Source organism: Dermochelys coriacea, chromosome 15, assembly GCF_009764565.3.
Source record: "Dermochelys coriacea isolate rDerCor1 chromosome 15, rDerCor1.pri.v4, whole genome shotgun sequence".
NCBI lineage: Eukaryota > Metazoa > Chordata > Testudines > Dermochelyidae > Dermochelys > Dermochelys coriacea.
Genome location: NC_050082.1, coordinates 4430646 through 4452362, shown reverse-complemented (window position 1 = coordinate 4452362; position 21717 = coordinate 4430646). Strand labels below are relative to the sequence as shown.

The 21717-nt window shown below is 46.5% G+C and overlaps 1 long non-coding RNA gene across 4 annotated transcripts; it reads right to left on the bottom strand.

Annotated features, from left to right (window-relative positions):
• Positions 1-5936: 5936 nt before the first annotated feature.
• Positions 5937-21426, bottom strand: LOC122456775. Of its 4 annotated transcripts, XR_006275828.1 has the most exons (6): positions 21414-21426; positions 18908-18912; positions 15892-15895; positions 12474-12480; positions 8137-8141; positions 5937-6327 (listed from the first exon to the last, which is right to left on the bottom strand). It is a non-coding gene; the product is annotated as an uncharacterized LOC122456775 (long non-coding RNA). The 4 variants fall into 4 exon arrangements; XR_006275829.1 differs by lacking the exons at positions 8137-8141; positions 12474-12480; positions 15892-15895 and having other exon boundaries at positions 18910-18912; XR_006275827.1 differs by lacking the exons at positions 8137-8141; positions 12474-12480; positions 15892-15895; positions 18908-18912 and adding an exon at positions 7181-7186.
• Between the last annotated feature and the right edge of the window lie 291 nt (positions 21427-21717).

Sequence of the window (21717 nt, the reverse complement as noted above, 5' to 3'; positions counted from 1 at the left end):
TTAAGTTAAAGTCTTTCATTAAGTACCACACATAGGAATTCCAAGCAGGGCTCAGTTAGCTGAAGGAAGGAGCCCTGTTCTGTGAATGCCACAGAAACAACTGTAACCTACTGAGAAATAGTAATACAAGATCATCTCCATAAAGACAACAGAATGCATCAGGAATGCCCTACATGGCTCCTATCACCACCTACATACAAAGTGTCAGGAAAACAAACCTTGCATTTAAATTCTTTGATTAAAGGAGTGTGACTCTCTTTGTTAGGTGAAGAATATTTGCAGGTAAATATATAATTAAACCTTGCAAACAGCAGGATCCATTTGAGCATGAGAGGAAAAAAAAATGAGGAATTTTTAATAACAATACAAATCTAACTTGACAGAATGAGCAGGCAGCACTATTCCATCCATTAGTAAACACTCCTGCAAATGGACAGGTGTTAAATTAGCCACTGGAGGCTTCCAGGAGGCTCCTTGATTGTATCAGAAACATGACAAGAATTACAAGTAAAAAAATGAATTTTAAAAATAGAACAGCTCCAGGTCAAATTTTGTGCCTGGGTGTAAGCCAGTGATTAATTGATCTCACTGACTACAAGGTGACTCTCTTCTGTACTCTATTGTGGGAGTCAGATATATGAGAAATGTCACACAGATGAACTTCATTTAATCCAGGCAGTACCCACACTTATCCTACTGGCTGTCTGGTAAGAAGCATGGGACCCTGCAGGTTTGCCACAACTTAGGAAGGTTAAGTAGAAATGTGGGGATTCACAGCTGGGCTGAGGGGCACTTTTGAATGCACCCCTCAGCACACGTGCTGGGAAATCCCACCTAAAATTCATATGTAGAGTTGCTGCCATCCAGTCTCTCTGCCCCATCCACTCTTCTGCCATTTGGATTGAAGGTAGGGGAGGTGATATCTTTCATTGACCAACTTCTGTTGGTGAAAGGTGCAAGGTTTCAAGCTTCTTCCTCCAGTCTGGGGAAGGTAGCCAGAGGGTCATTTGAATCCATCAGAGTGAATTTGGATTTAAGGCAGTTTTGAGCCACTTGTGGTTGGTTGCTGAGCTTGTTACATCAGAGGGTAATTCAACCAAACATCCAAAAGATGACATCCATTCATTTGCATCTCACACTTCCAATAGTTCCAGTACTGGACCTAGGGGTTTGGGGTTCCCCTTTAATGTGATACCAGTTGCATTTCAGGACAAGGGCCTTAGGGTTATCAGACTCTGCATCCATTATAAATCCACCTGGCTGTTTAAGCCCAAGCAAACAGTGGCAAAAGGAAATTCAGCCTAAACAAATACGAGGATGAAAGACATAGCTGCATTTTTTTTCCGTTCCTTTCTAATTAGAATCCCTGCTGTGTGTGTTTTCTTCTTTGATATTCAGAAGCATGAGAATCTCCAGGAGAGGGAGTAAGGTCCTTTCTCTTTACTGTCTGGATTTCTGGCTTCTACAAATGAAAGCCCAGCATGTCTGACTTGTGCATCAGCTAAGAGCTTCTGCGTCTTATGGGCATCCAAAACCCTATCAAAGGTAACTCCTACTGTTCCATCCATTCCTTCTTACACCCAGCTTCTTCTGCATACTCCATGAATTACCATAGCCAGCCAGGGATCACTTTAGAGGGGCTAGATTCCACCATCTGTTGCAAAAAGAAACAGCTATGGGTGCTTTTTGTTTTAGCTTGTTTTGCACAATTCCAAGCAAGCAGCAGGAGGGTTATTCCATGTAACCCCCGGGGCAGTTGCCCTTTAGGATTGTACATAGGCTGTAGACACATGGATGGATTTGGGATGGGAGATTGGTGGCTTGGATTGGGCAAGCAGCACTGTTTCATAGGCATAATTGGCACACAATATTTATTACCACTGATGCAGAGCACTTAATTATATAAATATCCAGCTCTAGATGAGAGAGCAGGAAAACACCACAGGGCTGGGGCTCAAAGATCTGGAGAAAGACAAGAGCCATGGAGATACAAGGGGTTTCATCCTGGGGGTGCAAGCCCTTGGAATTGTCTCCCCAGCCACTGCCTGCAACCCCAGCATTCAGCCTGGCGGCTCTCGTTACAGCTAAATCTTCCTCATGGTCCCTGACCCCCCCCTCCCCCCCAAGCCGGGATCAACAGGAGTATTTGGCTCTTGCAGCTTTGCACCTTGTGTCACCATTGCCATGTGTGTAAGCTGTGTGTGAAACACCACTGTCCTAAAGGAGGACATTCCCCGGACACTCTTCCCTGCTGGCTGCTCTCCAGGCTACCAGGAAGGAGGCAAGCTGCCCCTCCTTCCCCCCTGCCTTCTCAGCAGAGCTGACTTCTGCTCTCTCCTCCAGAAGCGCTTTCGCTGTAGTTTGTGTCCCTTTAGTTGTTGGGTTTTCCCTTATGAGCATGGTCCCACCACTAAATCTGAGGTGGATCAGAGTGAGACCTGCCCCATCACTCCAGGGCTGTCTGACTCCATCACCAGGTGCCAGAGGAGGGGACCTGCTCTGCCCCTGGGGCTGGGGGACTCTACCTTCCATTCCTCTGGCCTTCCTGCACCTGCTGAGTGAGGGACTCACGGGCTGTTCAGGATTGCAACGGCTCCACACAGGCCTCTCCTAATGCTCTGTGCTGTACGCTCATGAGGCCAGCTCGGCAAAGGGAGAGTGTTGTCGTGGGATCCCAAACTTTATCCCAGGGCTCAGATCCAGCCTGGGCGTGAGCTCGTGGGACTCCACTGACATCACTGTAATAGCAGCTGCTTCTAAAATGGCAACATTTGCTCTCCAGCCCCCGTGCAGGGGGATCCAAGCCTTTCAGCTTCCCCCAGAGCAGCCCGTGGTGTTTGGAAGGCACCGGGGCAGCAAATTCATGGCTGGTGCTGTGCAAGAGGCGTAAAGACAGCACCTACAAAGCACTGATGCTCCCTGGAGAGGAGATTAATTAAAGGCCAGGCCCAGTTCATGCGCTGGATCATCAGAGACAAACATACCGTGCTCTGGCAAGCTGCGTGTGATGCTGCATTGCAGGCGGGTGGGGAAAGGACAATGACTCGTCAGCACCTGAGGAGTGGAGCTAAGAACATGCAGGGGGTGGCGGCTGGCACCAAATGTCAGAAGCATCACTCCAAGACTTGGCAGAAAGGTCCATCGGTAGTTACTGTGTGGAGGTAAGAGGATACAGCTTAGAGCATTGGCCTGCTAAACACAGGGTTGTGAGTTCAATCCTTGAGGGGGCCATTTAGGGATCCAGGGCAAAAATTGGGGATTGGTCCTGCTTTGAGCAGGGGGTTGGACTAGATGACCTCCTGAGGTCCCTTCCAACCCTGATATTCTATGAATATCTATGAATATCTATGAATAACAGGGTCCTACTGGGAGCTGGCAGATGGTGACATCGGCCCCTGGTGTGCAGGGCTGATGGTTGCTCCAGGGAGTGGCTTGAGGGGCTGGCTCCTCGGCAGGTCAGTTACACCACAGGCCCCAGAGCCTTCCTGGTCTGAGGCCCGCGGAAGGGGCAGTGTGTCAGGGAGTGGCTGTGAGTCTCTGTCCATGGAACATGGGCTACAGGGAGTGGAAGCAGATATGAGGTCCGTCAGCTTCACTTAGACACCCCTCAAAGTTGGCTCGTTGGGTGTCTCAGGCAGGTCATCCCCTAAAACCAGAGCAGAGCCTCCTTCGCCATGGGGGTTGAGGATGATTGTTTATTATTTGTATCAGCGTAGTGCTGGGAGCCTGACTCATGACTCAGGTCCCCACTGTGCTGGGCCCTGAGCAATCTGCTGCTGCTAGAAAAGTGCCATCTGCTGCTAGTATAGAGCCACACTTGGGCTCTCCCTCTGCAACTCTGGGATTCCTTTTTTCAACTCCTGAGCAGCCTCCATGATGATTGAATTCATTTGAATTGCCTAACTTTTCCCTTCAGGCTTTTTCTAACTAATGGCATCACTTTTTTAAGATCCTCTTGTAACAATGCTGGTTCTGGTGAGACCCAACTGAGAGTGCCAATTCAAGACAAATTGCTTAAAGCAGGGCAGTTACAGCCCAACGCTGGGGTTTCTATGCACACCAAGGCAAACCAAACCAGCCAGACAGAGAAGATTTTGGTTTTACCCCACTGGCTAACCACAAGTCACACAAGCAATTCCCTTAGACACTCCAGTTTCCCAGTATCACCACCAGTGCCACTCGTTATGGGGATGACTGGTTATGAAAACCAATTCCCCAGTAAAAGAAAAAAGGTTCTCTCCATCCCAAAGGACCAAGTCCCAGACCCAGGTCAATATACAAATCAGATCTTACCCACAAATCACACTGTTGCCAATCTTTTAGAATCTAAAATCTAAAGGTTTATTCATAAAAGAAAAAAGATATAGATGAGAGCTAAAAATGGTTAAATGGAATCAATTACATACAGCAATGGCAAAATTCTTGGTTCAGGCTTGCAGCAGTGATAGAATAAACTGCAGGTTCAAATCAAGTCTCTGGAGTACATCTACAGCTGGGATGGGTCTTTCAGTCCTTGGTTCAATGCTTCAGTGTAGCAAAGTCCCTCCAGAGGTAAGAAGCAGGATTGAAGACAAGATGGAGGATCTGCAGCAGCTTTTTATATTCTCTTGCCAGGTGGTCTTTCTTTCTTGTTCCAAAGACAAGCTGTCCATCACCTGGCCTGGAAAAACCTCAGAGTTCTGTCCATAGGCATGTCCCTGCATACCTTGCTGAGTCACAAGGCTTGTCTGCCTTCTCTCAATGGTTTAATTGTATAGCTGATGGTCCTTAATGAGCCATCAATCAGACTAGGCAGAGCTGACACTAGCTTGTCTCCGGTGTCACCCAGAAGCATAGTGTAAGATTACAGGTTTCAGAGTAGCAGCCTTGTTAGTCTGTATTCGCAAAAAGAAAAGGAGTACTTGTGGCACCTTAGAGACTAACAAATTTATTAGAGCATAAGCTTTCGTGAGCTACAGCTCACTTCATCGGATGCATTTGGTGGAAAAAACAGAGGAGAGATTTATATACACACACACAGAGAACATGAAACAATGGGTTTATCATACACACTGTAAGGAGAGTGATCACTTAAGATAAGCCATCACCAACAGCAGGGGGGGGAAAGGAGGAAAACCTTTCATGGTGACAAGCAAGGTAGGCTAATTCCAGCAGTTAACAAGAATATCAGAGGAACAGTGGGGGGTGGGGTGGGAGGGAGAAATACCACGGGGGAAATAGTTTTACTTTGTGTAATGACTCATCCATTCCCAGTCTCTATTCAAGCCTAAGTTAATTGTATCCAGTTTGCAAATTAATTCCAATTCAGCAGTCTCTCGTTGGAGTCTGTTTTTGAAGCTTTTTTGTTGAAGTATAGCCACTCTTAGGTCTGTGATCGAGTGACCAGAGAGATTAAAGTGTTCTCCAACTGGTTTTTGAATGTTATAATTCTTGACGTCTGATTTGTGTCCATTCATTCTTTTACGTAGAGACTGTCCAGCTTGGCCAATGTACATGGCAGAGAGGCATTGCTGGCACATGATGGCATATATCACATTGGTAGATGCGCAGGTGAAGGAGCCTCTGATAGTGTGGCTGATGTGATTAGGCCCTATGATGGTATCCCCTGAGTAGATATGTGGACAGAGTTGGCAACGGGCTTTGTTGCAAGGATAGGTTCCTGGGTTAGTGGTTCTGTTGTGTGGTGTGTGGTTGCTGGTGAGTATTTGCTTCAGATTGGGGGGCTGTCTGTAAGCAAGGACTTTCACTTCAATCTCTCTGGTCACTCAATCACAGACCTAAGAGTGGCTATACTTCAACAAAAAAGCTTCAAAAACAGACTCCAACGAGAGACTGCTGAATTGGAATTAATTTGCAAACTGGATACAATTAACTTAGGCTTGAATAGAGACTGGGAATGGATGAGTCATTACACAAAGTAAAACTATTTCCCCATGAAAGTTCTTTTCAACTTTCCCTTACGGTACTTGTTGACTATCGGTCTCGTGCCAGTATTTAGCCTTAGATGGAGTTTACCACCAGCTTTGGGCTGCATTCCCAAGCAACCCGACTCCAAGAAGACCTGGTCCCGGCGCGCCGGGGGCCACTACCGGCCTCACACCGTCCACAGGCACCTCTTAACGGTTTCACGCCCTCTTGAACTCTCTCTTCAAAGTTCTTTTCAACTTTCCCTTACGGTACTTGTTGACTATCGGTCTCGTGCCAGTATTTAGCCTTAGATGGAGTTTACCACCAGCTTTGGGCTGCATTCCCAAGCAACCCGACTCCAAGAAGACCCGGTCCCGGCGCGCCGGGGGCCGCTACCGGCCTCATACCGTCCACAGGCACCTCTATTTCCCCATGGTATTTCTCCCTCCCACCCCACCCCCCACTGTTCCTCTGATATTCTTGTTAACTGCTGGAATTAGCCTACCTTGCTTGTCACCATGAAAGGTTTTCCTCCTTTCCCCCCCCTGCTGCTGGTGATGGCTCATCTTAAGTGATCACTCTCCTTACAGTGTGTATGATAAACCCATTGTTTCATGTTCTCTGTGTGTGTGTATATAAATCTCTCCTCTGTTTTTTCCACCAAATGCATCCGATGAAGTGAGCTGTAGCTCACGAAAGCTTATGCTCTAATAAATTTGTTAGTCTCTAAGGTGCCACAAGTACTCCTTTTCTTTTTATAGTGTAAGATTGAAATACAGACAGTATAGAGCCAATATTCATAACTTCAACTACAAAAATGAAACACACATATAGACAGCATAATCATAATCAGCAAACCATAGCCTTGTTTGACTCCCTTTATATAAGATTTGATGCCACTGCAGGACCTTGGTTGCAACAATGATCTATACGGTCCCAGCTTATGTCAATAACATAACACCTCTTTCTTGAAAATTAGTGTCAGAGCGCTTGGCGTGATCCCCCCCACGAGGATGCTGCTGTTAATTATGGTCACTGTTACTTGCCCTGTCTGCTCCAGGAGGAGCCATTCCAAGAAGCAAATCTTTGTTATTGGGTAATTTACTTCTTCAAACCCCGTCCTGCAGTGAAGTTCCCACCGTTCCTAGCTGGGCAGCTGAAGCCACCTGCTATTACTGTTCTGCCAAATTTTGTTGTTTTGCTTATTGCTCTCCACAGTCACATTTGTGAGCACTGTTCTTTTCTGGGGTGGATCATCTTATATTCTGATGACTGAAGACTTGTATGCATATCTGTTCTACCTCATGCACCTCTTTAACCACAAATACTATTCCAATCAAGCTTACAGAATCTATTGCAGCACTACTCCTTCCCTGCTACAGTCTCTGATCTTGAAGACATGTACTATCAGGGCTAGTTCTCACTGTTGTGATTAGTTCCACTGAAATCACTATACCTGGAAGTAAATGTTTGCAAAGTCAGGCCCTAACCTATGTTTTCTACAGAATCCATAGCCTAGAATGAGGGTTTCTGTAACATTGGCTGTGAGGAAATTCTTTTGGTGGATGATCATAGCACCAGTCAAATTCTGTTCACTCCTGAGTTTCTCCAATTTACTCATTTCTTAGGTGCAGAGTTGCTGCCTATAGAATTAGAATGAACAGAAAGAGTCCATGGTGTCAACACTTTACGTCAGCCATTAAATTTGAGGGGATGTTTCTCAGTGGTTAGTGCAGGGCATGGCACGTGAGGAATGGTGAGTTCTGAAGTGAGCTGTAGCTCACGAAAGCTTATGCTCTAATAAATTTGTTAGTCTCTAAGGTGCCACAAGTACTCCTTTTCTTTTTGCGAATACAGACTAACACGGCTGCTACTCTGAAACCTAGTCCCAGCTATAACACTCGCTCATTGAGATAATTACTTACCCTCAGTTTTCCCTTCCTGCAAAGTTCACAAAGGGCTTGTGTTCTGATTGCTTCATGTAATTACTGTATGCAGTCTTGTTGTAGCTATGTCGGTCCCAGGATATTCGTGAGATGAGGTGGGGAAGCTAATATCTTTTATCAGACCAACTTCTGTTGGTGAAATTTTGAAAACATCAACACTTTTTCATTAAAAGGTATACTTTGGACAGCAGGTCATTTTTGAACGACAACAAAAAATGTTTTGAGGGAAACACTTCAAACAGTCTTGCTAACTTATAAAAAGAAGAATTTGGAATATGGGCACTGCCTCTTTGTTCTGTGTTTGTGCCGTATTTAGGCCAATAGGAAACAGGTCTACCATAAAAAAACAAGGAGTACTTATGGCGTCTTAGAGACTAACAAATTTATTTGAGCATAAGCTTTCGTGGGCTAAAACCCACTTATTAGATGCATGCAGTCGAAAATACAGTAGGAAGATAGATATATACACAGAGAACATGAAAAAATGTGTGTTGCCATACCCACTATAATGAGAGTGATCAGTTAAGATGAGCTATTATCAGCAGGAGAAAAAAAAAAACTTTTGTAATGATAATCAGGATGGCCCATTTCCAACAATTGACTATAAGGTGGATAGAAAGCTGGCTAGATTGTCGGGCTCAACGGGTAGTGATCAATGGCTCCATGTCTAGTTGGCAGCCGGTATCAAGTGGAGTGCCCCAAGGGTCGGTCCTGGGGCCAGTTTTGTTCAATATCTTCATTAATGATCTGGAGGATGGCATGGATTGCACCCTCAGCAAGTTTGCAGATGACACTAAACTGGGAGGAGAGGTAGATACGCTGGAGGGTAGGGATAGGATACAGAGGGCTCTAGACAAATTAGAGGATTGGGCCAAAAGAAATCTGATAAGGTTCAACAAGGACAAGTGCAGAGTCCTGCACTTAGGACGGAAGAATCCCATGCATCGCTACAGACTAGGGACCGAATGGCTAGGCAGCAGGTCTGCAGAGAAGGACCTAGGGGTTACAGTGGATGAGAAGCTGGATATGAGTCAACAGTGTGCCCTGTTGCCAAGAAGGCCAACGGCATTTTGGGATGTATAAGTTTGGGCATTGCCAGCAGATTGAGGGACGTGATCGTTCCCCTCTAGCTGACATTGGTGAGGCCCCATCTGGAGTACTGTGTCCAGTTTTGGGCCCCACACTACAAGAAGGATATGGAAAAATTGGAAAACGTTCAGCGGAGGGCAACAAAAATGATTAGGGGACTGGAACACATGACTTATGAAGAGAGGCTGAGGGAACTGGGATTGTTTAGTCTGTGGAAGAGTAGAATAAGGGGGGATTTGATAGCTACTTTCAACGACCTGAAAGGGGGTTCCAAAGAGGATGGATCTAGACTGTTCTCAGTGGTAGCAGATGACAGAACGAGGAGTAATGGTCTCAAGTTGCAGTGAGGGAGGTCAAGGTTGGATATTAGGAAAACTTTTTCACTAGGAGGGTGGTGAAGCATTGGAATGGGATACCTAGGGAGGTAGTGGAATCTCCTTCCATTGAGATTTTTAAGATCAGGCTTGACAAAGCCCTGGCTGGGATGATTTAGTTGGGGATTGATCCTGCTTTGAGCAGGGGGTTGGACTAGATGACCTCCTGAGGTCCCTTCCAACCCTGATATTCTATGATTCTATGATTCTAAGGTATGAGTAACAGTGGGGGGAAAAATAAGCTTGGGGAAATAGTTTTACTTTGTGTAATGACCCATCCACTCCTAGTCTTTATTGAAGCCTAATTTAATGGTGTCCAGTTTGCACATTAATTCCAATTCAGCAGCTTTCGTTGGAGTATGGTTTTGAAGTTTTTTTTCTTGTAATATTGCGACTTTTAGGTCTGTAATCGAGTGACTAAAGAGATTGAAGTGTTCTCCGACTGGTTTTTGAATATTATATTTCTTGACATCTGATTTGTGTCCATTTATTCTTTTAAATAGAGACTTTCCAGTTTGGCCAATGCACATGGCAGAGGGGCATTGCTGGCACATGATGACATATATCACATTGGTAGATGTGCAGGTTAACAAGCCTCTGATAGTATGGCTGATGTGATTAGACCCTATGATGTTGTCCCCTTAATAGATATGTGGAGTTGGCAACGGGCTTTGTTGCAAGGATAGGTTCCTGGGTTAGTGTTTTTGTTGTGTTGTGTGTGGTTACTGGTAAGTATTTGCTTCAGGTTGAGGGGCTGACTGTAAGGAAGGAGTGGCCTGTCTCCCAAGATCTGTGAGAGTGAGGGATTGTCCTTCAGGATATGTTGTAGATCCTTGATGATGTGTTGGAGAGGTTTTAGTTGGGGGCTGAAGGTGATGGCTAGTGGCGTTCGTTATTTTCTTTGTTGGGCCTGTCCTGTAGTAGGTGACTTCTGGGTAATCTTCTGGCTCTGTCAATCTGTTTCTTCACTTCAGCAGGTGGGTATTGTAGTTGTAAGAACACTTGATAGAGATCTTGTAGGTGTTTGTCTCTGTCTGAGGGGTTGGAGCAAATGCAGTTGTATCTTAGGGCTTGGCTGTAGACAATGGATTGTGTGGTATGGTCTGGATGAAAGCTGGAGGCATGTATGTAAGTATTGTGGTCAGTAGGTTTCCGGTATACGGTGGTGTTTATGTGACCATCGCTTATTAGCACTGTAGTGTCCAGGAAGTGTCCAGGCTGAGGTTGATGGTGGGATGGAAATTGTTGAAATCATGGTGGAATTCCTCAAGGGCTTCTTTTCCATGGGTTCAGATGATGAAGATGTCATCAATGTAGCACAAATAGAGTAGGGTGTTAGGGGATGACCATTAGGTGCTGCCAGAGTACAAATAATAATGTAAGAGGGTAGCATACAGGCTGAGAAAGCTGCAACTCTGAGTTTCCCATACTGGCTGGAGCGGTTGACTCAGGAATCCGAATGAGATATCAGGAGGTATTGGAGTTACTGACGGACATCTCCTAGAAGAAGCTGTTCCCTGGATGGGCTAAACTTGAATTGTTGGCTGCATTTTTCCATTTGGCTAGCAGCTGCTCATGGCACTAGAAAGTTGGCTTGAAGATTTATTTGTTCAATCTCTGCTCTAAGCAGATGTTTCTGTAATTAATAAAGATTAAAAGGTCAATGCCCCAAAGAGGAAAAGGATACCAAAGGCTGCAAATCCAGGATTCTGGCCCAGGAATATCTGCAGAGAGTTGAGCTGTATGGATGTATTTTTTGCCCCTGGGGATGGTTATAAGAAAGAATTCATTTTCTGTGGTGGGTTGCTAGTCCGGATATTCCAGGCAGCTCCACTAGCCGGCAGCGTGAGGTCCTTTGTACTGGTTTCTCTGCTTCCCACAGCTCACAGGCAGTCCCTTCAGCCTTTCTTCCCCAGCTATAAAGAAGCAGGTGGGTGGTCTTACAAGAAGATGCATCAAATCTTTTGCTTCCGGCCACGTAGCAGCATCCCTCGCTTGATAGCCTGCGGCCTGTTGCCTGCCTTCCACCCACCAGCAGATGAAATACCTCCCAAAATGCAGCGCTTTCTGGGTCACTTCTTAAGAGGAGACTGCAGAGTTGAAGGGGACAGAATATGATGCTCCTTTGGATAAGAGGGATTCTACATTCTATGCACCTAGCTTGCCATTTGTCTAAATAAGACTATGAAGGTCTTGGCCACCTTCAGTAATGCTTGGGATTTCTCCCACCCTGCTTCCAAGTTGCACTGAATGATGCTCGACAGCCATGCTTCCACACAGAGTACCTGGGAAATACACAGCCCCAGGACTCCTGGAGGCCAGCAGCAGGCTGGGTTGCAGCCTGGACTCTGGAACTCTTTGGTCAGAGCTCCTGGGTGTGTTTCACATAGTGGGGTTGCAGTGGGGTAAGTGAGAGAAGAACTAATTCATTCACTTTAGCAAAAGAGCTCCTTGTCCTGGTAACTAGGGAATATGCCCAAGGAAACCCCTGAGTCGGTTAGTGAGCAAGTGAAATTCAAAGCAGGGAGGGGAGATCAGTCCCTGGAAATGTTTTTAAAGCTCGTTACTGTTTACAATCTTTAGTATTTGTCATAGCATGGTTAACTCACAATTAGGACAGGCACGAAGATGCCATTGCAGTGTGCATGCTGTCTCTCATTCTCACACATGAACACACGCGTGCATGCACTCATACATGCTGCAAACATGTTCCTGGCTGCGGGGAAGGTGCAGAAAACACAATCAGTGGGAGAGGTACAGACCCAGAATATCTGCAACATTCCAGTGAGCAGGGCAGAGTCAGGATTTTGTTCATTCTTTGTAAAGGAATAGACAACACTGGACCATTTGATTCACCTGCTCCCAGCTCCCGTAATGCCTACGAGAGACGAGTGCTCTGCTGGTCCCCAGGCCAGCATACAGGGCCGTGTTCAAGCTGCCCTTTGGCTGCCCTGGGCTAAGGTGAGTGTTCAGGGCATCCCATGCAGGTTTCTGCCCACGACGGGCTGATAGCAAAGTGCCAGCTGCCTCCAGAACTGTCACCATCTTTGATCAGGGCTCAAATTCTTAATCATAAGCTAACATACATCACATAATGCCATGACATAAGCTGCTTGTCTTCACTTTCAGGGCCCTTCACAGCCTATCTCAGCCCCACCGATCATCTCTCATTCACCACTGAGAGGTTGCCTCCCGCCTCCAGTCAGCCCAGGAAGTTGGCCTCCGTCACCCACTTGTGAAATTTGCAAACACACCCCTTTGTAATTCCTCCCTTGCTGCCTCTCTAAGGTGGGAGGAGCTCCCCATAAACACCCCCAAAGCTACCTTAGGGGTCTTCCTTCAAATCCCTCCTTAAGTAAGCAGAGTCAGGATGAGCTCTACCTTGACATCTGGTGGTGAGTTGTGGCTGGTTGTGCAAAAGAACTTCAGGGGCTGATCTCATTTGCATAGGCACACCCACCCTGCCTAGACGGTCACTTTGGCTGCTGTGGGATCCCCAGTTTCTCGTTATTGGGGCAGGAAGAATAAAGTGTTATTATCCTGTTTATGTGAGTCAAGGACAGTGGAACTGTCTTTTTGTTATAATGGAGGGACTTGCCATCAACTAAGTAGCACTCGCTAGGCAAGGGACATGGATTCCAAAACTCAGTGAAAGGGGGAGAGGCTTGGGATGTGTATTTGTATCTTGAGGTATGGGTCTTTTCAGAAGTCTCTAAATGCCAACTATACTTTCTTGTTTCTTTACTGTGTAATAGCAGAGCTAATTTTGATTCCATTAGGAATTTACAGATTGTAGAACTGAATTCACTTTTTGCCAATAGTGCACCAGCATAGAGGCTCCCCTACTATGAGTTGAAGTTACTGAGTACTGTGTTAAATAGTAGGGGGCCTGAAGATATATTGGTGAGTGGCTTGCAGGGCAGCTACCAGGGAGGAGCAGCTGGTGGAGCGGCTTGTGGGATGGCTGATGGTGAAGGCTGCAGCAGAAACCCATGGAGAGGTGGAACAGTCAGCTGTCGGAGCACGTGGAGTGCCCCTTTACTTCCCCCCCCCGCCCCATTTCCACACTGGCCTAGGAGGTTAAAACTCCTTAGATGAACTTTTGAACTCTGTACTTACCAAGGAGAGAGACAGAGATTTTTGGGTTGCTGGACTTTGGGGTTGTTGGACTTTTGGAACTTTGGGTGATTTTTGGTTTGCTGGACTCAAGAACCAAAGGGAAAGGACATGGCCCAATTTGCTTGGGATGGGTTTTTGCTCATGGTTTGTGTTATGAATCCTGTTAGTGGTGCTTCCCCAACATAATGTCACATTGTTTCTCTCTGTTATTAAAAGACTTTTGCTACACTCAGACTCTGTGCTTGCGAGAGGGGAAGTATTGCCTCTTAGAGGTGCCCGGGGGTGGTATATATTTGTCCCAGGTCCCTGGGTGGGGGCTCAAGATGGTTTTGCATTGTGTTATTGGAACAGAACCCCTAGATACTGAACCCGGCCCTTGTTGCTGCCAACTCTGACGGGTAGAAGGGTTACACTTATAACTCTCCTCTGGCCCCAAAACAATTGTCAATGGTCAAGCTGCTAGTGTGCTGAGTCCATTCCTTGTTCTGCTGGCTGATACTGTCTCCTTGTGCCCTGCCCCCGTCTGTTCGTCTGCATCCACCTGTTGTCTCTGGTCTTAGAATGTAAAAGATGGGCAGGGACCATCATTTTGTTCTGTTTTTGTACAGTGCCTGGCTCCATGGGGTCCTGGTCTGTCACAGGGACAGCGCCTAGGTGCTATGGTGCTCCAAATGCATGCAGCATGGGATACAAGGTGTTACCACGCCCAGTTCAGGTGCCTGCAATGCACAGAGACATCGCTAATGTTGCACCAGCATTTACAGACCCCTCCAATGTCACCTCTTCCTAGCCACGTGCTGCTAGCTCCTGTGGTACCTACAAGAGAGGAGTGCTCTGCTGGTCCCCAGGCCAACATACAGGTTAGGTGGGGGATCCAGCTAAGCACATGCTTCAAAGCTCTCCCGAATGGGGGCCCCTGAGTGCTGTCTGCTTCCAAGGAGCAAGGCTTCCAGTGAGGAGCACCTCACCCTGTGCCTCCTGGCTTAGCTTTGCCTCTGACACTGAGCCCTGCAGCAGCCCCTCTGCCAGAGCACACCCCTGCCTCAGCCCCTGGGGCTCCTAGCAGCTCAGGTGAGGCCAAGCCTCAGCTCTATGCATTTCCCAGGCCCCTAGATGGGGCCACATGGCTATTTGCACCTGCCTAGACTGCTAAGGATGTGGCTGTGAGTTTGGGGCCCCCAGAGACAGCTATTCCCAGCATAGTCCTGGCAGAGATTTACAAGCCCTGATTGCAAAAAGAAAAGGAGTACTTGTGGCACCTTAGAGACTAACAAATTTATTAGAGCATAAGCTTTCGTGAGCTACAGCTCACTTCATCGGATGTAGCTCACGAAAGCTTATGCTCTAATAAATTTGTTAGTCTCTAAGGTGCCACAAGTCCTCCTTTTCTTTTTGCGAATACAGACTAACATGGCTGCTACTCTGAAGCTCTGTTTAAATGAGCCAAGGGCTATTCTAGCTCACAACCAACACACTTCCCCTCCCCCACTCAGAGACAGCCCTCAGGGAAAGCCCTGAGAGGGTAATTTCTTGCTCCTAATGATACATTTAATGCTGAGTATAAAGGCTGAAAGCCCCATTGCTCTGGAGGAAACTTATTACCTGGCAAATACATAGTAATCTGGGTACAGATTAATTTCCCCTGCAATTTAGCAATCGGTGGCAATACTAAAACAGAGAGTTATTTGGCTCTTTGCCTGCCTATTTCCCATTAGGCAAATGAAAGCTACAGTAAGTAAAATTGATGCACTAGTAAAAGAGGCAACCTACTGAGTATATCACCAGGTCTTTCCTCTCCCTCCAGCTTCCTGCTTCCCCGCTGGCCACAGTTCAATGCCTGGGAGGCTGTGCCCAGAGCCTGTTGTTGGAATCGGGGGAGCAGCTCCTTGGATCCTGTCTAAACGCTGACTCTGGAGGATGCAGCTCTCCTTGTGTTACAATGGCGAAAGTGAATGGATAGTGCTAATCCCACAGCTTCCAGCGCTAAGGCTTTGGAGCCGCATACGCCTTCGGAGCAGTTTGGATCTCCTGCTCTATGGAGCCAGGCCTTCTGCTTGTTCAGATTAGACTGCCAAGCTTCCCGCAGCGAGACTGCAGCGGAGGTCACGGCAAGGTGCTTCTGCCAACCAGCTCTGAAATATGCTTAGGAGAGTGACTCCTCATCTGGGGCCAGGCACAATGTAATAGTGAGATCAAAGAAAAAGGCGGGATTAGTCTGACTTTGAAAAGTCCAATGTAATTTAATCGGGATGAAACCAATGGAGTGACACAGAAACATGTGAGGGGCTTACAGAAATGACACTAAAACCCTTTAGATTGTAATAGATGGTGAGTCTTTTTCTGGAGGTATTTTGAATTATCCTATAGTACTGGAGAGCAGGGATAGAATTCTCAATGCAATTGCATACAATGGATCAGAAATTGCATACAATGGATCATCTCCTACTGACAGCCACAAGGCTTCTCCAGAAGGGCACAGCTGTGGCTGATTTGAATAGGAATGACTCTAAGGTTGGGCACGGTGGTGAAATCCTGGACCCGCTGACGTCAATTCAGTTTCACCCAGCATATGCTCGACATTACCTTCTTTCTCTTTCTTGTGTTGTGCCTAATTTTCTAGCCCAGGGATTCCCACTTTCATAGCACGAACCACATCTTAATACAGCAATGGTCTCATGGACACTTTGCCCTCCCATTGATGGCCAAAGGGACCCACCTCCTTTCCCATTCATGGCCATGCAGACCCACCTCTCCTTCCACTGGTGACTAGATAAGATACCTGGGGTAAGTGCAGCTATTGCTTACATGGAACAATAATACTGGGGAAAGATTTAATGTGCGTTGATCTTCTTTTAATGCAGTCTAGCAGATGGAAACCAGGAAGAGAAGCCATCTCCCCATGTCCAACAATCAAATGTTTGGTGGGATCCAGCTTGTCTACAACCACAGCTTGGGAGCCACCGTTCAAGCCCCTGGTGATGGTCCCACAGATTCTGCTAAGTCATTTTAACAGGCTGAGAATTTCCTAAGGAAAAAAAAGTGGGGCCAAATCCTCAGCTAGCATAAATCAGGATTGACAGTGCTCAGTGGAGCTACACTAGTGTGAACCAGCTGAGGATCCGACCCACTATTTTATTCTCTAGGTGCCTATCCCTCACTCAGCACAGGAGAATCCGGGCACCTCCCAGCTGTGCATTAAGCAAGGTGACAAACATCCGTCATGTGTGGTTCATTCTCTCTCTCTCTTACCTTCTGATGAGCTGTAGAATTGTATGTGACCTGGCGTGTTTGGTTGGGGTGTTTGTTTAATGTCCATACTGCTCTGTGCTTGTGTTAGAGAAGGTACATCAGAGGAGCATGTCCAGCACTTGAAGTGGAAGGTGGGAAGGTTTGTGATGGTCAGTAAGGTTAGTTTCTGTAGGGTCTGTTCTACAGTATTGAACCAGTCCCCAAGGAAGTTTTGAACTCCGGATGAGCTTTCCCCTTAAGACAGAGATGTATCAGAGGAGCAGAGTTGTCAACCATGGTCTCCATGCCAGAGCTTTCGGTGATCTTTGAGGGTATGCCTACCCTCTGGCTGGGGGACCTTCCCAGCTTGGGTTGACAGACACACGCTAGCTCATCTCGAGCTAGCATGTTAAAAATAATAATAAAAGAAATCCAGTGTGGCTATGGCAGCATTTGTAGCAGCACAATGTAGCCACCCAAGTACATACCCCAAGGGTTGAGCAAGCATGTACATGGTGGCTAGCCCATGCCGCCTCCTGTGGCACAATGTCCACACTGCAATTTTTAATGCATTAGCTCAAGAAGAGCTAACATGTCTGTGTACCCAGTTGGGAGACATGCTCCCAACTGCAGTGTAGGCATGACCTTACAGCCCCTAGGCCCAGGCCATTGAGCACTGTGAAGACAAGTAACAAGATCTTGAATGTGAAACCCTGGAAAAGAGATGACTAAGGGTGGATATGATAGAGGTCTATAAAATCATGACTGGTGTGGAGAAAGTAAATAAGGAAGTGTTATTTAGTCCCCCTCATAACACAAGAACTAGGGGTCATCGAATGAAATTAACAAGCAGCAGGTTTAAAACAAACAAAAGGGAGTATTTTTTCACACAATGCACAGTCAACCTGTGGAACTCCTTGCTAGAGGATGTTCTGAAAGTCAAGACTATAACAGGGTTCAAAATAAGTTCCTGGAGGATAGGTCCATCAATGGTTATTAGCCAGGATGGGCAGGGATGGTGTTCCTAGCCTCTGTTTGCCAGAAGCTGGGACTGGGTGACAGGGGATGGATCACTTGATGATTACCTGTTCTGTTCATTCCCTCTGGGGCCCCTGACATTGGCCACTGTTGGAAGACAGGATACTGGGTTAGATGGACCTTTGGTCTGACCCAGTCTGGCTGTTATGCTCTAAGACCTAAGTCTTTTCCTTTCCACATTCTTGCCTCTTTTTGGACCTTCTGGCTGCCCAAAGGCTTGAAAAGGTCTTCAGCTGTGGGGAAAAGTCCTTGGAATTAACGTGTTGGATGCTAAACACCACGAGCACAGTCAGAGCTCAGTAATGCAGGTATATTAGTGCACAGCATGTCTGGTTTATGACTTCCCTCTGAGCCCTGCTCCCCATAATCAGATTAGAAAATCTTAGAATCAAGTTAATGCAAACAACCCGATCATGTGGAGAGCAATGAAAATAAAATATCATAACACCGCTGTTCTCCCACTGCATTAGGTGAGGAGAGGAGGGAGAGGTGACAAATGCAGCACAATGCCAAACACTTCAGGGTCTCAGAGGGTGCAGCTCCTCCAGAGTCTCAGGGAGGGAAGGCAGCATCTCCGGGTGCCAGATGACACAGATACCACTCCTTCTCGGTCCAGGATACGTTATGGCTGTTTTTTTGGTGCTATACAGCGAAATGCGCTTGGAAGTTAAGCTGAAGGACATCTGCCAGGCATTCCTCCCCTTCCCTGCTATGGCCCTCCAGGCCACTGTGCGCCTTGTGACACTGTAGGTCAAATTATCCCCCAAATGGCATCCTGAATAGCCCTTATGCATTTGGATGGGATCTGATGGCATTTGTGAAGTCAGCTGGAGGCGTTCTCCCTGGTTCCTAGCAGACCAGAATTAAAGTCGGAAAAGCTGCCAGCTGGCACTAATTAAACAATTACAGGAATCAGAGTTGGTGAAAGATGCCAGACTGGCAGCTCTACAGGCTGAACTCCTCCATCCTCACAAGTGGCATGGAACAAGCAGTGCCAACAAAAGCTTCTCTCACAATGCCCTGCATCCAGCATGCCTCACCCTGCATGGATAGTACCACTGCCTGAGGACAGAGGGGAGCTCAGTTCCCATGGCCCACTCAGCGCTTTACCTCTCTGCTCAGATGCTCATGTGGTTTGGTCTGTGTGATACAGGAGATTAGAGGTCCTCCTCCCTGGGAGAGACCTATTTCTCCCTTCATTTGGACACAGACTGTAAAACCTAATATCAACACGTACCCATAATTCCTTACATAGCATTAGTGCATACATGGCATAATGATATTAGTCACCAGTGTGGCATAGGCTTTCATAAACACCTCACTCGATACACTTTGATAACACAGTGAAATTGTATCCAACGAGTTGATTCAGTTGCTTATCTCTTGAGGTTCAGCCCCACTCCCCATCTTTATAGCCCAGTGAACCTTTGAAATGAATTCTTCTGAAGATTACCCCCTCAAAGGAAAGTTTATTCACGCTGTGAGGAAGGCAACATGGTGATGGAGAAAGCTCCATGCTTTTCCTTGCCCTGCTGGTGTTTGCTGAAATGCAAATTGTTCTGTTCCCTGCCATCTCCTCTCACTGCTGTCTTGCTGCTTCTGTTTGCTGCTTACACACATTCCTTTGTTGAGGACAGACCTGTTTACCAACTCACCCAACGTGCCAGGTTTACACACCTTCATAGTCATAGTTCCAGCTCATATCCATAACTCTTATACCCATCATGTACACACGTCACACAAGAATATTAATGACCAGCGAGTTGTTAGTTTTCATATGATACTTCTGTGATGTTGCACTCCACATGCTTTATGAAAATATGCTTATGAATGTGAATATGACGTAACTGGAATATACTTTATGCAAAAGGTCTCTTGGAAGGTATCATTACAAAGCTTATAACCTACTGAGTGTGTTCATCCTATTTGTTTACATGTATTATTTCTAGGTCTGGGGTGAGGAGAATAATACATAAACTCGTATCACTGATGTAAACATATTAAGTGGAAGCCATTAAGGGTGCTTCAGAACCAATGAACTATAAATGGCTGTTTACTTGCAGACCTCCCTGTGTACCTGTGGGCCAGCCCAGGAAGAATGGAGGCTGGGGTCTCACAGGAAATGTGACCAAGTCACCTGATAATGAAATCCATCTTAAATCTGGTACTTTTCCATGTAGAAGGAGGGGTGGGGATCCAGAGAGACAAAAGATTCCCGCCTTGTGCCAAAGCTATGAAAGGGGATAGAACAGGACAAAGGGGGAGGCCAGTCATGAGAAAACCCCTGCTTACCACCTGAGATGTCTGCTGGAACTAACAAGGACTGTACCGGGGAAAGGATTGGGCCCAGACTAAGAAGGAATCTAGTCTGTGAAAGAAGCTTATTGGAACATCTCTGAAGGTGAGATATTGCCTGTAATCAGTTTCTTAATGTATTAGGCATAGACTTGTATGTTTTTGCTTTATTTTGCTTAGTGACTTACCTTCTTCTGTCTGTTATTACTTGAAACCACTTAAATCCTACTTTTTATACTTAATAAAATCACTTTTGTTTATTAGTAAACCCAGAGTAAGTGATAAATACCTGGGGAAGCAAACAGCTGTGCATATCTCTCCATCAGTGATATAGAGGGTGGACAATTTATGAGTTTACCCTATATAAGCTTTATACAGAGTAAAACAGATTTATTTGGGGTTTGGATCCCATTGGGAACTGGGTGTCTGGGTGCTGGAGAGGTAACCTGCTGAGCTGTTTTTGGTTAAAGTCTGAAGCTTTGGGGGCATGTCCCAGATCCTGAGTCTGTGTTGCAGCAGGCTAGCATGTCTGGCTCAATAAGTTAGGGTTCTGGAGTCCCAAACTGGCAGGGAAAACAGGCTCAGAGGTAATTTTAGCACATCAGGTGACAGTTCCAAGGAGATCTCTGTGACCGAACCTGTCACAACCTCACAAGGTGTATTTTGTACAAAGATTATTACAATCGTGTGTAGGGCATGAATACAGGATACTTAGGGACCCATCATTGTACACAGGCCCCTGTAATACCCCAATGATGACAGTAGAGCTGTGTGAGTGAGCCCTTCATCTCCGCATGGGCATAGGGGGCTGCCTGTGCAGATCTCATTGCAGGGCTGAGGCCCCAGTGACTATTCTGAGTCACTGCTGCTGGGTTGGGTCAGGATCAGCACTCTCGGGCCAAGCCTCAATCACAGCATCTCATTAAATCATATTTTAAAAAAATAGTTTAAAAAGGAAAATCCTCCCTGCTCCCTTTAAAACTGGTGCAATCACCTCCTGCGTGACAGCAAAGTCCCAGCCATCCTTCTCCCTGCCCCTCAGGAAACTGTCCTGTCCTCCATCTTTGTTCTTGTTTTCATTCAGGCCCTGTTCCTGCAGTGATTGCTATGTAGATACAGATCCTCCTGTACAGAGCTCACTGTGGGATCAGGCCTTAGGCTGTAAACTCCTTAGGCCAGGACATTAATCTTCAAGCCTGTCAACACTCCAAGGTCCATAGGGTAGCCTCACAGGTGCCCTCTTCTTCTCGCTGTGGCCCATGGCACCACAGTTCATTCATCACCATGATCCTCCTCCAATAGCACTGAGCAGCCCCAATCAGAGGCAGAACCCCTTTGTGCTAAGACTCTACAAACACAGCCTGGTAAGAAGACACCATCTGTGCCCCAAATAGTTCACAGGCAGCGGAGCTAGGACTCAGAAGAGCACAGCTCAAACCCTACAGACTGCCTGGGTGACCCTGGGCAAGTCATTGAGTCTATCTGGGCCTCGTTCCCCATCTGTACTAAGGGGATAATAATTAGGCCTGATGCGAACCAGGAATTCCTGTTCTTTGGGAAATACAAAAAAAAAAAAAAGGTTCTGCATCAGATGTTTTCTGCAGAATGGGGATTCCAACGTTGCCTTTAAAAGAATCAGAATGGCATTTTGCTTTGACTTTTCAGAATGGAATTAATGAGGCTTCCTGAGCGATCTGGAGACCCAGCAGCCCTGCCTTCAG